The sequence below is a fragment of the Sapajus apella genome, unplaced genomic scaffold (genome assembly GCF_009761245.1).
Source record: "Sapajus apella isolate SASKATOON/1434 unplaced genomic scaffold, GSC_monkey_1.0 scaffold47, whole genome shotgun sequence".
Taxonomy (NCBI): Eukaryota; Metazoa; Chordata; class Mammalia; order Primates; family Cebidae; genus Sapajus; species Sapajus apella.
In genome coordinates, this window is record NW_022436987.1 from 5848556 (window position 1) to 5864035 (window position 15480).

A 15480-nucleotide genomic window follows, 5' to 3' on the forward strand; every position below is an offset into this window, starting at 1 on the left:
ACAATTTTGCATGTTCTTCACATGTACCCCAAAACCTAAAATGCAATAAAATAAATAAATGGGAAAAAAAAAAGAATTCCTTTATTTATAGATTTATACCTTAGTTTTAATTTTTAAAAATATATAAATTAAACAGACTTAGAGAAATCTAATAAAATTAAAATAACATATCTTAACCACCTCACATTTTCTGCTTGGAAAAGACAGCTCTTTTGTTCATTGATTCTTTTTTTTTTTTTTTTTTTTTTTTGAGATAGAGTTTTGCTCTTTTTGCCCAGGCTGGAGTGCGATGGCGCCATCTAGGCTCGGCGCCATATTGGCTCACCGCAACCTCCGCCTCCCAGGTTCAAGCAATTCTCTTGCCTCAGCCTCCTGAGTAGCTGAGATTACAGACATGTGCCACCATGCACAGTTAATTTTGTATTTTCAGTAGAGACAGGGTTTTTCCAACTTTGTCAGGCTGGTCTCGAGCCCCCAACCTCAGGTGATCTGCTCTCCTCAGCCTCCCATAGTCTGGGATTATAGGTGTGAGCCACTGTGCCTGGCCTGCTCATTAACTTTTAGGTACCCCCAAAAATATATATCTAATACGTATCAATTTTTTAAATGCCCCCAAAAAATTCTATTTATCCATCAAAGACTATCATCTTATTTCATCCAAATTAACACCCATATCACATAAAGCAGGTGAAACAGTAATACTCTTATAGGAAAAGTTTTGGTAGGAAAATTGCTTTATCATTTAATCAAAAATAAAGTTATAATTTAAAAATATATAACTTTATAAAGTTAATAACCAAAACTAAGTAAAATTTGCTTTTGGTATTAAAATTTAATGTACTGTTTTTGAAGTTTATTCCTTTAGTTACCTAAAATAGGAAAAGGACAATTGTAATTAAAGAAAAATGCAGTAATTACTGTTTTGAATCTGAGCCTACCTGGCAATAATAAATATAATATAGAGATAAATGAAAGGAAGTTGTTGAGGAAGATCCAGGCCACTTAAAAAAAAAATCCCTGAAGGCAAATTATATATAAATATAGCCAAGTGGATTTACAGCAATTGTATCCAAAAAGAAATAATTAAAGATCTTAGCTCAGACGAGGACAGGCAACATCAGTGATTTCTGAATTTCAAAGACTAGTAAAATCTCACAACACCATGGTGTTGCATACTTCTTTAAATTCTAAGTAAGGACAGTTTCCAAAAATAAAAATTCCCCCAAAATTAATAAAAAATCTTAAAAAAACTTTAAAAAAACCTGAAAAGTAAGATTATTAGAAAAAAAGTCTTTCCCAAAAAGGGTAGTAACTTCACAATGAGGTATACCACATATACAGCAGGTAAACTACACATTGTCCTTATTTTTCTTGACCTAATCCCAACTTGTAAAAACATCATCAGGAGCCAAGGATTGCAGACTGGTATTAGGGAGCCACTGTGTTACAGGAGTTTTTAAAAAATTAAATGCAACAAATAGCATATGCCTGGCACTTACGTTCTGTAGATACAACAGTGAACAAAAGAAACATGGTTTTTGCTGCCGTGAAACATCCAATATAGTAAAGAAGAGACAGTAACCACACAAATAAATATAAAATTACATAATGAGAAGTGATAGGTGAACAAGTACAGGTGCTATGAAAGCCTATAAAAGGCGGACTTGACCTAGTTTTGTGTCAGGGAAGAAGTCCCTGGGCAAACAACATTTTACTTGAGGTCAGAAGGGTCAGAGTTAGGGATAAAAAAGAGGTAGGGACATGGCAAAAGGAGGACACTCTAGGCAGAGGTTAGAAAAAGTGCCCGAGATAAGAAGCAGCACGGTCACTTTGAGGTAATTTTTTAAAAGGCCACAATGACTAAAGCAGAGAGGCAAAGGGATAGGGAAACTGGCACCAAGAGTTGGGCTGTTTCACATTTTTCCTGATGACCTGAAGACTGTATGCCTGCCTAATCTGTGGATGACTAAAACTGGAATAAATGAATATCTAGTGACTAACAGAATCAAGACTAAAACAGACACTAATGTGCTTAAATGAATTATATTTAATATGACTAAAAGTTAAATCCTGAAGAGCCAACTGCACAAAAACACATATGTAAGATGTTAACTCACATGTAAGAAAAAACACATACGTAAGATGAAACACATATGTAAGATATGCTCAAAAGCAGTTAAGTTATGAAAGGTCTGGGGTTTTGTTTTTTTTGTTTTTTAAAGAGATGGGCTCTCCCTATGTTGCCCAGGCTGGTCACAAACTCCTGGGCTCAAGCAATCCTCCCACCTGGGCCTCCCAAAGTATTGGGATTACAGGCATAAGCCACCGCACCTGGGCAGGTCTGTGGTTTTTAATCAAAATAAGTCAACAGTGTAACAGTGACAACAAGTAGGCTAAAATAGTCCTGAACTCTTGCTAGAAGCAGATGTCTCGAGCAAGCATCCTACTAGTCCACTATGCTCTGCAATGGTTAAGCCTCACTGAAAAAAATCTGTATTCAGCTCTAAGCAGTTGGCATTAAAGGATACTAATAAATTAAAACATATTCATGGGCCTAGGAAAAAAAAGAGGTTTATTCTAGATAGTCATAGTTTGGCAACAATGAAGCAACATGGTAAGTTTAAATATTTGAGGAGCTGTCATGTGGAAAAACAAGATTCATTTACAGAGCACAGGATGGCAAGTAAGTATAAATTAGAAAGGCAGACTTCAGTTCAATATAAAAGCATGTCCTACCATCCAGAAGTGGAAATGGCTGTTACATGTGAGCTCCCTCTCATTAGAAGTATAGAAGTGTTTAGGTAAAGAATGGAAGTTCATCTAATAAATGCTATAGAAATTTTTACGTGGGTGGGAAGTGGAGTAGGTGACCTAGGATTTTATTCCCAAAATGAAACTTAACCTTCCTCTAACATTCCTGAACCAATCCAATCAAAATGTAATTAAGATTCTAATCAACCAGACTGAAACTTTAAATAATATCTACATGACTTAGCAAAGAAAAAAACTGAACTTCTGAAATATATAGTCTCAATATTTAATATACATACATATGATAATCTAACCAATGTGGTATAGGGGAGATAGAATTTCTCCCCCTCTACTTTCTTAGGGTCTCCAGCTGGGCCTAAGAATTAAACTAACCTAAGATAGATAAACAGGAGAAAAACATACAAATTTTATTTAGTAATTTCTATACATACATGGGAGCCTTCAAGAAAAAGAAAGACTAAAAAAGGTAATTAAGGCCAAAATCTTACATAGTAGATTGGACAAGGGAGAAGTAAACTGTGAAAACATCGAAAGACATAAAGGTTTGGGCTGGGGCAGTTAATCATAGAAAAGTGGCTAGGAGGATAAGGGTTACTTTAAGAAGGCTTATTTGAACAGATTTCTTTCAGCTTTGATTGCTCATCTCTGGTAATGATAATATCTTCCTCCTGGCATAGGGAGGACAGCTTTCACATGGTTGTTTTATCACCAGCCTTCAGGAAATAAAAAAAAGGAGGGTCAGAGTACCCTTCTTACATCTGCTGCTTTTCAATGTGCCTTTAACTCAAAATAATTCTTATGCCAAAGTAGCATATTTTGCTACCCTACATACCCACCAAAACCATATTTGAAAAGAAACGTTAGTTGCTTATTATTGAGTTATTAATAGAAAATGATCCCCTTTGTTTCAGCATTGTTTTCATCAGGTGCCCTAACTTTGAGTAAGGTTTATAATTTGAGGCAGCACATTAACTTGTTATCTTGTAACTGTACTTGGTATCTGGGAAACTTCATTACTAACTCCTTGGATTAAAACGCAACACTATCTAGATATAAATATAAATTAACAGTATATTAACTTGTTATCTTGTAACTGTAGGTGGTATTTGGGAAACTTTATCACTAACTCCTGGATTAAAATGCAACACTATCTAAAGACTACCTGAGAGAGTCTGCAAAAGTGGTTCTCAACTTGGTTCAGGAAAGAAGACCTGAAATTTAGTTTGAAAACCATAAAATATTGATAAATATTAACATCTATCACTATATAGGTGTTAAAGTAAGTAAAAGGTATGACTCTGTGATCTACATACAATATAAAAACACAACACAGAGTGCATGTTCACAAAAACAATCTGTTGAGGCCATCCTCTAATCAGTCACCACCACAGCTTTTTAGTGTCCCTCTTTGGTGCCTGCACATATTTCTGTCATAGTACAACAGCCATTAAGTCACTGGGCCATTTCCCTCCATGAGCTTCTTGAGGAGAGCAGCCATGGTCTCTCTTCTGGCAGATACACAAGCACTCAATAGATGTTTACTGAATAAATGCAGTAAATACCACTGGCAGTTTTTGTTTTTTTTTTATTATTCACTTAGTATTCTTTTGACTTTTGTTGATCTGGTCAGTCATCTATTAGTACTAGCTTGGAGAGAAGCAGAGGTTAAAGACATATGAAAGAAAATGTAAAACTGAAAATTTATCATTAAATTAATGCTTAGGTAAACTGGGAAACATTCACCATTTGATTTTAACAGGATACCTCCCCTTAGGGCATGCAACATAATTTGCAAACCACTGGCATAGAATTCAACTAAAGACAATTTCTGACTAAGATTTCTCTAATTAAAAAAAAAAAAAAAAAGATTTCTCAAATAACTAGCAGCTCTCATATTATTGTGCCACCTATAACACAGTCATTTTCTGCAAGATAAAAATATGCTTTCAAAAAGCATTTGAAGGATTTTCTAAATAAAGAACTGTTATTTTGTAATGCACAAGATCAGGGATTCCAAAAATGCCACATTCTCTAGTGGGTGGTACATACAGTGAATCACTTATTTTTCTAACAAATGAACTGTGGTAGTTTAAACATTCCTTATAAAAATATAAAAATTACATCATTGGTAACTGGCAAAGCAAAAATGAAAAAACTGCTCGAAAACTCCCTAAAAATTTAAACCATAATTCATTCATAAAATAACTAAAGTAAAATGGAAAAAGCTGAAAATGCAACACAATGACTAAATGACAAGTACTGTACTGTAGTATTTTAAAAACTTCTGTGAAACCGGTTCTCCAAATTTTGTATCAACCTCATTTACAAAGATTTAATTGAAATAGACTATTTTCACTGTCAAGTCAACTTTATCAGCAATAAATACCAAGTACTACTGACTGAGTCCCTAAGGATACTATTTATTACTCATTGTTTACTCAACCTGTAGATCTGTAAACAGACATCAACTTTTTTTTTTAAGTTAACATAAATACATAGTGAAATAATTAGGCCAGAGTCACTACAGAGTCTGGAATGCCTGTTCCAGGATCAAAGATCTTGACCAGAAGAAGACAGAAACAGAGAGAGAGCGCTCGCGAGAGAAACTGCAAAAGGATAAAGTACTGTACTAGGAGAGTAAGAATACAGATTTCTAACAGTACCAATGTGTTTACTAAACACATTTCATATTGGAAAAAACACACTAGACTTGTAAGAATTCTCTCTGGAGCTTCCTTGCCTTTTTGGGAAGGAAAGGGGAAGTGTGTTTTTATTTAGACGTGAACCAAGAAGGATCAGGCTACACACATCAAATATAAAGTTCACTTACACCAAATGACAAATATTAATTTTTGAAACATACAGTGATATTACTGAGAAAAGGTTTTAGAAACTGAAGCCAGGCCATGTGAAAGAAAAGGAGAAAAATCCATACTACTTCTGAGCTCTGAATTCAGAAAGCATCACTTCTCAGATGGGTGACTTCGACGTAGAAGTAACTAACACAGGATCCTTGGCCGGTGGCAGCTCATAACCCCAGACGAAATTCTGAATGGACAGGTCATTTTGTAGCAAGAAGAATGGGCGGAAGGGAGTGAAAACGAGTAACTTCATTCTGAAGGTGTGAGAACTATAAACAACTGAAAGTGTTCCAGTAGCTTTATATATGCCAGAGGCAACAACTGAATTATCTGGCACCGCTAAATACGACCCTGTCACAACACAGAAGGGGTACACTACCTTTAATAAGGAGGACAGGGATTGATTTCAATAACAATTGTAAATCCACATTTTGGAACACGAGACAAATAACTGAAGGAATAATTTCAAAAGCTAACACAGAAGCCGCCTGCTCCTGCTGTGTAATCACTACCTTCTTATTCTTAGCAAGAAAACCTTTTTTCCCCCCCTCTCAGCGGGGTCTCAAGGTAGCAGCTAGTTTGACGAAGAAAGACTTTTGGGAAGGGCAGCGCCTAAGCCAATTAAGAAATGTGGGACTAAGTAGATCGACGTGGCTATTTCTGAGGTATCGCCCCAGGCAAAAGTTTCTTATTTGGAGTGTCCGGCCCGGCGGGGACCGAGATCGCGGGCTACCCTCGCGCTTGCTTTTGCTACGCCGCCTCAGCCCCTCCTCAAGCGCACCTGGACATTTAACCAACAGCTAAGTCCGCCAGCCGAAAGACTGCGCCGGCGGCAATATTCAAACAACCACTCAGGGACAGAAGAGGGAAAACTCTCTCCGGGTCCCTCAGAACCACCCCCAGGCGGGATAAGCCACCGCCACACCAGGCAACTGGGACCCGCCAGGCAGGAGACGGGCGTACACAGAAGGGCCTCCCCAGCCGGCCCCACGCCCCAAGCCCCAAGCCGAGGCCTGGGGAGGGCGCCGGGGCCGGGCCTATCTCCCTGCCGAAGCCCGGCTCTGTAGCGGAGGCCCAGCCTTTCTCTTCCCATTCCCAGGGTCCTGGAGCAGCTAGCAGGGGAAACAGCTAAAGCACAGCGCCGCGGAGCTCACCCCAGGTTCAAGACATCGCGTACCCCGCGGCAGCGGCAGCGCCGCCCCGGCCCCCAGCTCAGCCCGGCGGGTGTAGGCGACTACGCCCGTGACCCGGTCGCGCCTCAGTGACGCAAAGCCCCGCCCCCGGCGCGTTGCCTGGAGACGGCGCCCAACTTTCCGCGCCAGCGCCGCTCGGGACCCGCTCCGCAGCTCCAGTAGACTTTTGAGCCCAGATGGCCATCTGAGAGGAGAGGTGGCTGCGAAGGAGAGTCTCGCTTCGCCAGCTCCCGGAACAGGGGCTTCATGAAGCGGCCCTGGAAACGGCCTAGCCGACTCCCATCTCTTCTGGTGCCATCTCCCGAACGGAAAGTCCAGCGCCCCGCTGGCGACCAAGGTCGCACTGAGAGCCCTGGTTTGGTCAAAAGTTGGGGTCCAAGATATCACTTCCCAGACCTCTAGGCTCCCCACTGATCATAGATACACAAAGATCATCTAGTTCCATTATAAGGAAATGGGGCCGATTGTGTTCACCTAGCCAAGTTGTTAAGCATGAGAGAATGTATGAAAAGTAATTACATGGTTCAAAATGCTAAGCTTTGATAAATGATAGATATTATATGATGAATATATGTCAGTCATATTATTGCTCTTCAGGACGTCTGAATCAATAATTGCTGTCTGTTAAGCATCCGTTGTGTGCCAAATACTGCACTAGGCATTTTTACAGGCACTGCGCTTAAGTCGTTCTCCCAAAGTTGCCTAGACAATAAACAGCAGAGCAAGGATTTTAACCCAGGTGCGGCTGACACTACTGCCTCTATGCTTAGCAGTTGAACTGCTTCTTATGCTTCTTAATGTTTGGGCACCACTCCTTCGCTTGTAGATTTACCCTGTGAAGAACTAATTCTTCCCTCTAATAATAATATTCGTTGACCATTTACAATATGTCAAATCCTGTTTTCAGAACTTTAAAGATATTAATTCGTTTAATCCTCACAGGAATCCTGCAAGTAGATATTATTAATACCTTCACTTTACAAATGAAGACACAGGCTTAGAAGAGCCGATTAACTTTTCTAAGGTCAGACAACCGTTAAGAAGCAGAGCCAGATTCAAACCCAAGCCGACAGAACCCTGAGCTTGTGCTTTTAATTCCTGTTTTAAACTGCCTCAGTAGTATGGTAAGACTTCATTAGGTATAGGCCAATGATTGTTTGTGCACCATTATTTCCCTTGACAGCCAGCATGGTAATCCTTCAATATTTGAACACTGGAAAAGTGTAAAGCTTAAAAATGAAGTATAAATAATGATTTAGTAAATTCCAAGAGATATCAAATTAAATTCAACAAGATTCCATAATTCAGCCTAATCCAGCTCTGGAAGTTAGAAATATTGCTCTGTAAAAAATGGCCTTCAATTAAACATTGTGCTGGAGGTTCTGGTCGATGAAATAAAACAAGACAAATAAATAAAAGGCATCCAAGTCAGAAAGGAAGTTATTGCACTGCATTTATTTGTGTAAGAAAATTGTGGAATACTATTAAAAAGCTACTAGAATTAATAAGAATTAATAAGTCCACACGTGGCTGGACTGTGACAGTGTCTGGACTTGGCCACAACTATGTTGTGCCCCAGAGCGGGCTCCAGAGCAGGGAGAGGTTAGGCAGAAGTAGCAAGCACTTTCGGACTTGTGGGGGCAAGGGGTTTCCTAGGCCCCTGGGAGCACAAAGATGCCTAGGTCCACAGCTGTGGTTGGACAGCTGCAGCTGTGCCCAGGTGGGCGGGGCTCCCATCCCACCAACTTGGAAGGGGATGGGGACCCTGCCTGTTTCGGCTCCCGTGGTTCTGTGGAGTGTGCAGCCCTGGCTGGGCCTCCCTCACTGCAGCCTGCATCTTCACAGCAGCTGCTCCAGAGAGGTTGCCAGCCATCAATACCATATATAAAAACTAACTAAAAATGGATCATACATCTAAATGTAAAAGCTAAAATCACAAAACTTCTAGAAGACATCTTAGTGACCTTGGATTTTGCAAAGACTTCTTAAACATGGCACAAAAAGCACAAACTGTAAATGAAAAAAAATTGATGAATTGTACTTCATCAAAATTAAATACCTCTGCTTTTTAAGAGACTCTGTTAAGAAAATGAAAAGGTAAGCCACAGACTTGGAGAAAGTATTTGCAAAACACGTATTTGATAAAGGACTTCTAACTAGAATACATAAATAACTCTTACAACCTGATAAGAAGACAACCCAACTTTTTTAAATGGGCAAAAGATTTGAACAGACATTTCACCAAAGATTTATAGATGACAAAATAAGCACATGAATTAACATAATTAATCATTAGGGAAATGCAGATTAGAAAATAAGATTTCACTGTGCACTGTAGCTACTAGAATGGGTAAAATTTGAAAGACAGATCCTATCAAGTGTTGACAAGGATGTGGAACAACTGAGATTCTTCTATACAGCATGTTGGAAATGTAAAATAATACAAAAATTTTGGAAAAGAGTTTGGCTATTTCTTAAAAAGCTAAATATACACTTACCACATGATCTAACCATTCTACTACGTATTTACCCAAGAGAATTCTGCTTTAATCAATTCAGAGAAAAGGTTACATTGGTGCATCCCAAGCCATCATTCTGGGAAAGGAGAATAAAGGAAGTTTGGATATTACAACAAAAATAATTATCTTTGCCCCCATCCATACTTCATTAATTTCAGCTAATAACCCTCAGTGCAGAGTTCTCTGAGAAAACTCTTTTAAACATATGGCTAAGCCTGGAGACCTAAGTAGGATCCATAAAGAGAAAAATGCAACAGAGGCTATGAGTCCAGCTATCTAATTCCATATGTAGAATAGAAGTAATGATAGAAAATGGCTAACCTGCCTTTAGGGCGCAGGTCCTGCCAGAGGCTGAGAGAGGAAGCAGTCAAGTGAGTGCCATGAATGGGTGCTGAGCTTTAAGGTAGCTTAGCTACCTTGAAGTTTAAGGATAACCTCACCTATCAGTAAAATGTGTGTGCCTACCAGTAAAAGTCCTGCTCTTTATTAATAGGCTTAGCAACTCCTCTTCCTATGAGGGGGGAATTGGAAAGGGCACATAAAGAATTGGGAGCAGGGATGGGAATATTCTCTTGCTTATATTATAGTCTGAAGTGTTCCCCAGCTCTGATTGTCATCACATGAAATTTTTCCTTCCTGCAGATGCAGACCACCCAGCTTTCCCACTGACCACTGGATGATTATTACATCATTTTGATTGAGTATATTAATGCTTTGATTTACCTGCCTTGGGGTTTCAGGCTTGGGGCAAGATTCCTTGCAGGCAATGCCTTGTTTCTGTCCAAATCAGGATCAGGTTTGCCTCTTGACTCTGCCCAGATACCAGTCAATACCAAGCGTGAATTGACATCATCTCTGATGCCTATTAATGGTATATGCCTCATCCCACCCTCCTTTCCGGATTTACCACCCAGACATATTTTCCATGCAGGATCTTCAGATTTAAACATCCTCTCCCCATATTTATCCTACACAGAAATTTCTGTTACATTCTTTAACTTGATAGTATGTCTTTAATACATTCTTTTATTAATCTTCTGATGCAGAAAACATGATTTTAAGATATTTGATTATGATACTACAGCTTTATTCAGTTTTATAACATCAAAGTCATTGTTATTACTATTATCATTTATGATGTTGACTTTGCTGAAATGGTGATCTTCATAGGTAAAAGAATGTGTACTGTTGAGTACTGAATTAGGTCTTTTGGTATTCATGAAGATTTTATTTTTAATTGATTTTGTCTTTTTTGTTTGTTTGTTTGAGATGGAGTCTTGCTCCGTTGCCCAGGCTGGAGTGCAGTGGTGCGACCTTGGCTCACGGGAACCTCCGTCTCCGGGTTCAAGCAATTCTCTACCTCAGACTCCCAAGTAGCTGGGATTATAGGTGCCCACCACCACGCATGGCTAATTTTTTTGTATTTTTAGTAGAGACAGGGTTTTGCCATCTGGACCAGGCTGGTCTTGAACTCCTGACCTTGTGATCCACCCACTTCGGCCTCCCAAAGTGCTGGGATTATAGGCATCAGCCACCATGTCCTGTCAATTTTGTCTTTTTTTATATCACAAAAATATTTTCAACTTCACTAAAAGCAAAATTCAAACAAAATAACAGTGGAGTGGTAAAATAAGTCTGGAAGTTATCAAAAAGGATTCTTATTTTCAGAAAATTATAGCATTTAGTGCAGAATTTCGGATTGCCAAGAAAGCATCCTAGGCTTCAAAGACTGAAATAGAAATATAGAGACCAAGGAATCAAATTTTTGCCAATGCTTCTTAGCTTTGTTATTGCGGAGGGAGCTCAATTTGTTTTTAATTAATCACAGTTCAAAACACACTGCAGTTTAGGTTCCCTATTAAGATAAATATCAGTTTGACTCACAGAAGTGAGTCAATGGCCAACTCAGTAAAGTTCAAGCCTTTATGCATTCTTCTGTCTTGTTCACAATTGCATTCTACACCAAAATAAAGTCTTCATAAAGAACAAAATTTAAGTGGACAAAAACAGTTAGCTCTGTACTGAATGACCTTAGCACTTAATGCAGATAACTGGATAAAGGTATAACTTGCAACTCATGAAATCTCAATAGATGAATGTATACATGTATTCATTCAGCAACATTTACTGAGAGCCTACTTAGTAAATGTGCTAGATTTACATATACTATGCAAATGCTAAGAATGCAAGAAAATATATGTACACAATTAACATAATACAATGTGGCATATAATAACACAGATAAATAAACAAATTTTAAAAAGAAGGAATGAGAAAAATTCATTAATGTGGTAGGAGGCAGCTTTCTAAAATGGCTCCCAATGATCTCCACATCTTGGTATTCATGCCCTTGTATAATCCACTCCCCTTAAGCATAGCTGGACATAGTGACTTCCTTCTAATTAATAAAATATGGCAAAAATAATTGGATGTCACTTCCAAGATTAGATCTAAAAGATTATGACTTTCATCTTGCTAGCACACTTCCTTTCTGGCTCTTCTTGCTTGTTGTTCTGATGAAGCAAACTGCTATTTTGTGAGCTGTCCCAAAGGAGAGATCTACTGGGAAATAACTGAGGGTAGCCTTTGGCCAACTGCAAACAAGGAACTAAATCCTGTCAACAGCCATGCAAGTGAAATTGGAAGTGAATTCTAGTCAAGCCCTGAGATGACTAAGCCCTGGCAGACACTTGAATTGCAGCTTTGTGAGTGACCCTGAAGCAGGGGACCCAGTTACCCATGCCTAGTTTCCTGACCCACAACAATGTTAGATAATAAATGCTGTAAAAGTCATGAAGTTTTCAGATAATTCATTTTGCAACAATTGATAACTCATAACGTTAGGAAGAAAAGGAAGGTAATTAAAATAGAAGGCAGTTGCAACATGAGAAGGCATCATACAGATTAAATTCTAGGATGGTAAATGAACATGTGTAGCCAAAGCATGAAGTATCCTTGCAGGAATTAATAAGGTTTGAGAAGAGGATTCAAAGTCAAATTGTAAAGTGCACTCAGTGTCATTTATATCAGTCAGTGTTCTCTTACAGAAACCCCTCCAAATATTTTAAATTTTAAAAAAAGTTTAAGACAGGATATTAGGTACTTATAAAATCATTGGAAGGGCTGGAGGAATAATTTCTAGTCTCAGTCCCAGGAATGCCTATCTCTGAATGGGCCCACTAGGGGAGTTTGTATCTCCTCCATAATGAGAAAAGTAGGGAAGCAGGAGATGTAACTGTAATAGGTCTGTTGCTTGGTGTACATGGCAAGTCAATGTGCCAAGACATGGAGATTGCAGCAGAGAAAGAAGTTTAATCATAGGTAAGGCTGCTGAACGAGGAGACAGAAGGAAACTTCAAATCTGTCTCCCGGGGGAATTTGAGGCTAAGATTTTTAAGGGTTTTGGAGTGGGCCAGAGTATGGAGATTGTTGACTGGTCAAAGAGTGCAGGGAAGCATGTGACAGGGAGATAAAGAAATGGTATTCTCTCTCTCTAAAGAAAGGTGGTGGGGGGCAGTGTCAAGAGCTCCTTGAAAATATGGTTGATTCTAGAACCAGGGCAAGAAAGATACAAAATAAGAGGACACTGGAGCATCTTATAGTGCCAGAAAGTAAAGAAGTGCTCAATAAAAACACAAAGAAGGGAGTATGTCAAAGGGATACAGGAGCAAATGGATAGAGTTCCCAATAGTCAGTCTTGGAAAAAAATTGAGCGAGCAACAACCTAAATAAGAGAGTATTGTATTATTACCTAAGTAGAAAATATTCTTGAGTCCATAATGATATGAATAACTTATTTAAATAATAAATTAATGATGGGGAATAGATGAGTCTCCTGTGCAGAAAAAGCCCAAATAATTTATGTAGACATTCCACTTTTGAGAAAGCAGAGCATAACTCCTTTCTTAGGTGTGGGCTGTTCACAGTGATGTCTTTCCAATACGGTATAGAGAAGAGTAACTTTCCAGTGGAGAAGCCTGACAAACACTACCTCAGCCAGGTGCTTAAGGCGAACATCAGTAGTGATAGATCATGTTGATATTATGTGCCCTTGACATAACATGATGAAAATGGCACTGTATTTCTGTGGTCTTCCTTCCCAAAACATATAGCCCCCATGGAGTCATAAGAAAACATCAGAGAAATCCCAGCTGAGAGATATCCTATATAATAGCCAAACAGTACTCCTCATAACTAACAAAATTATCAGGAACAAGAGAAGTCAGAGAAGCTGTCACAGCCAAGAAGATATATGATGACTAAATGTAATGTTGTATGCTGGGTGGGATATTGGAACAGTAAAAGGACATTAGGTAGAAACGAAGGAAATAAGAATAAATTATAGTCTTCAGTTAATGATAGTATATCAGCATTGTTTCATTAATTGTTACAAATGCACCATACTAATATCAGATCTTAATAATGGGGAAACTGATGTGGGGTGTATGGAAACTCTTTGTGTTCACAATTTTTTTTAATAAATTTACTCTGAAATAAGTTTATTTTTTAAAAAGTAAATAGTCTTCTAGATGCTAAAGGAGGAAATCTTAAATCACATCAGCACTGTTTAGAAATTTGGGCATTCCCTGAGTAACACACTGAGAGGAGAGAATTCCTATTTGATTTTAGTATTAACGAAAAATGCTCTTTGATCAAACTGGACCTTATATATAGACTATTACAGGAATGAACCATTAAATTTTTTTACTTTTAACTAGAAAAACCAACTAACAAATAATTGCTTTTCCTCCTGTTTGGGGGCCATGATATTACAATTTCTAAATATTAATATATTTGTTTTCATCCACTGTTCCTGGCTTGTAACAACCAGAGCCCTTGTTACAGTCTTTTGTTATAACGTTGGGGTGCTTTAGGACTCAGGATCAGGTCTCAGAAAACAGAATCTCTTTCTCTGACCTTCTCCCGTCCTCCTTTTACCTGCTCCAAAGCAGGACTCCAATCTGATTGTGAATCAAAAGACCCTCGTTCCAGACAGAGTCCTGCCCGATACTCTGGAGGAAGAAAGGCTGCACAGAGAGGCCAAGGGGAACCTGAGCAGGCAGGCCTTGCTGGGCTTCCCAACTCAGTCTGTTAGTATGAGGTCATATCCCTTTTGTCCAATCACATTTCTACACAATTGTCAATCATGACTATGTGAAAAACGGAAAGGAAAAGATTTGGAGAGCTTCCAGATAGCTGAACACATGGAGGTTCCTGGAGGATGGCGCCGGCATGGAATCTCCGTCTCTCCGCCCCTTCCTCCTTTCCTGGCCCTATGCATCTGTATCCTTTGTAACATCCTTATAACAAATCTTTAAATGTGTTTCTCTGAGTTCTGTGAGCAGCTCCAGCAAATGAATTGAACCCAAAGAGGGAGTCATGAGAACCCCAACTTAAAGCGGGTCGTCGGGAGTTCCGGAGGCCCAGACTTGCGATTGGTGTCTGTGGGGTGGGAGGCAGCTTTGGCGACCGAGCCCTCACTTTGTGGGATCTGATGCTATCTCCAGATAGATAGTGTCAGAATTTAATTAGAGGACACCTAGCTGGTGTCTGCCGCTTGGTGTGTGGGGAAAAAACCCTTACCTTTGGTCATCCAGTTCATTGCTGATGACTGTTGTGGTGGTATGAGAATAGAGGAAAAACAAGGCTGGGAAGTTTTTCTGAAACAGAGGCTTAAAACATTTTCTTTTTGGTGTGAGTGACCCTCCCATTCCTTAGTAAAAACGTATTTACTTGCATGTTATTATTGTCCTTACAAACTTGTTTTTCCCTAGAGCAATTGATTTTGCTTTATGTACCAGCTGAAGGTCTAGAGGCAATACAATTTAGGATCCCTATCTAGAAATCAATATGACTCCATTCTGTTCAAGCCAAATGATATCTGTGTGCAAGCCCTGTGTGGGGACTCCAGTCATCTGCATTAGTACAGCTTCCTACTCTTGGAAATCAGCTTGGCTTGATTGGAACTGTATTGGCATGTTAATGTTTGATAGTGGCCTAGTCTTTATAAAAGCATACAATTTTGCAGACGGCTTCTTCTCAGGATAGAGTATCTTTGCTCAAAGGAGTGGATTTATTGTGTGTGTGCCAGGGAGGCAGACATGAAGAAAGAGCATTCTGGGATGGCAGGGGAGA

The 15480-nt window shown here is 39.1% G+C and overlaps 1 protein-coding gene across 1 annotated transcript in view; it reads right to left on the reverse strand.

Annotated features, from left to right (window-relative positions):
* Positions 1–6908, reverse strand: part of RNF141 (ring finger protein 141) — a 41300-nt gene extending 34392 nt beyond the window's left edge. The window contains exon 1 of the mRNA XM_032240741.1: positions 6788–6908. The gene's annotated coding sequence lies outside the window, so the exon portion shown is untranslated. The remainder of the gene's footprint in view (positions 1–6787) is intronic.
* Between the last annotated feature and the right edge of the window lie 8572 nt (positions 6909–15480).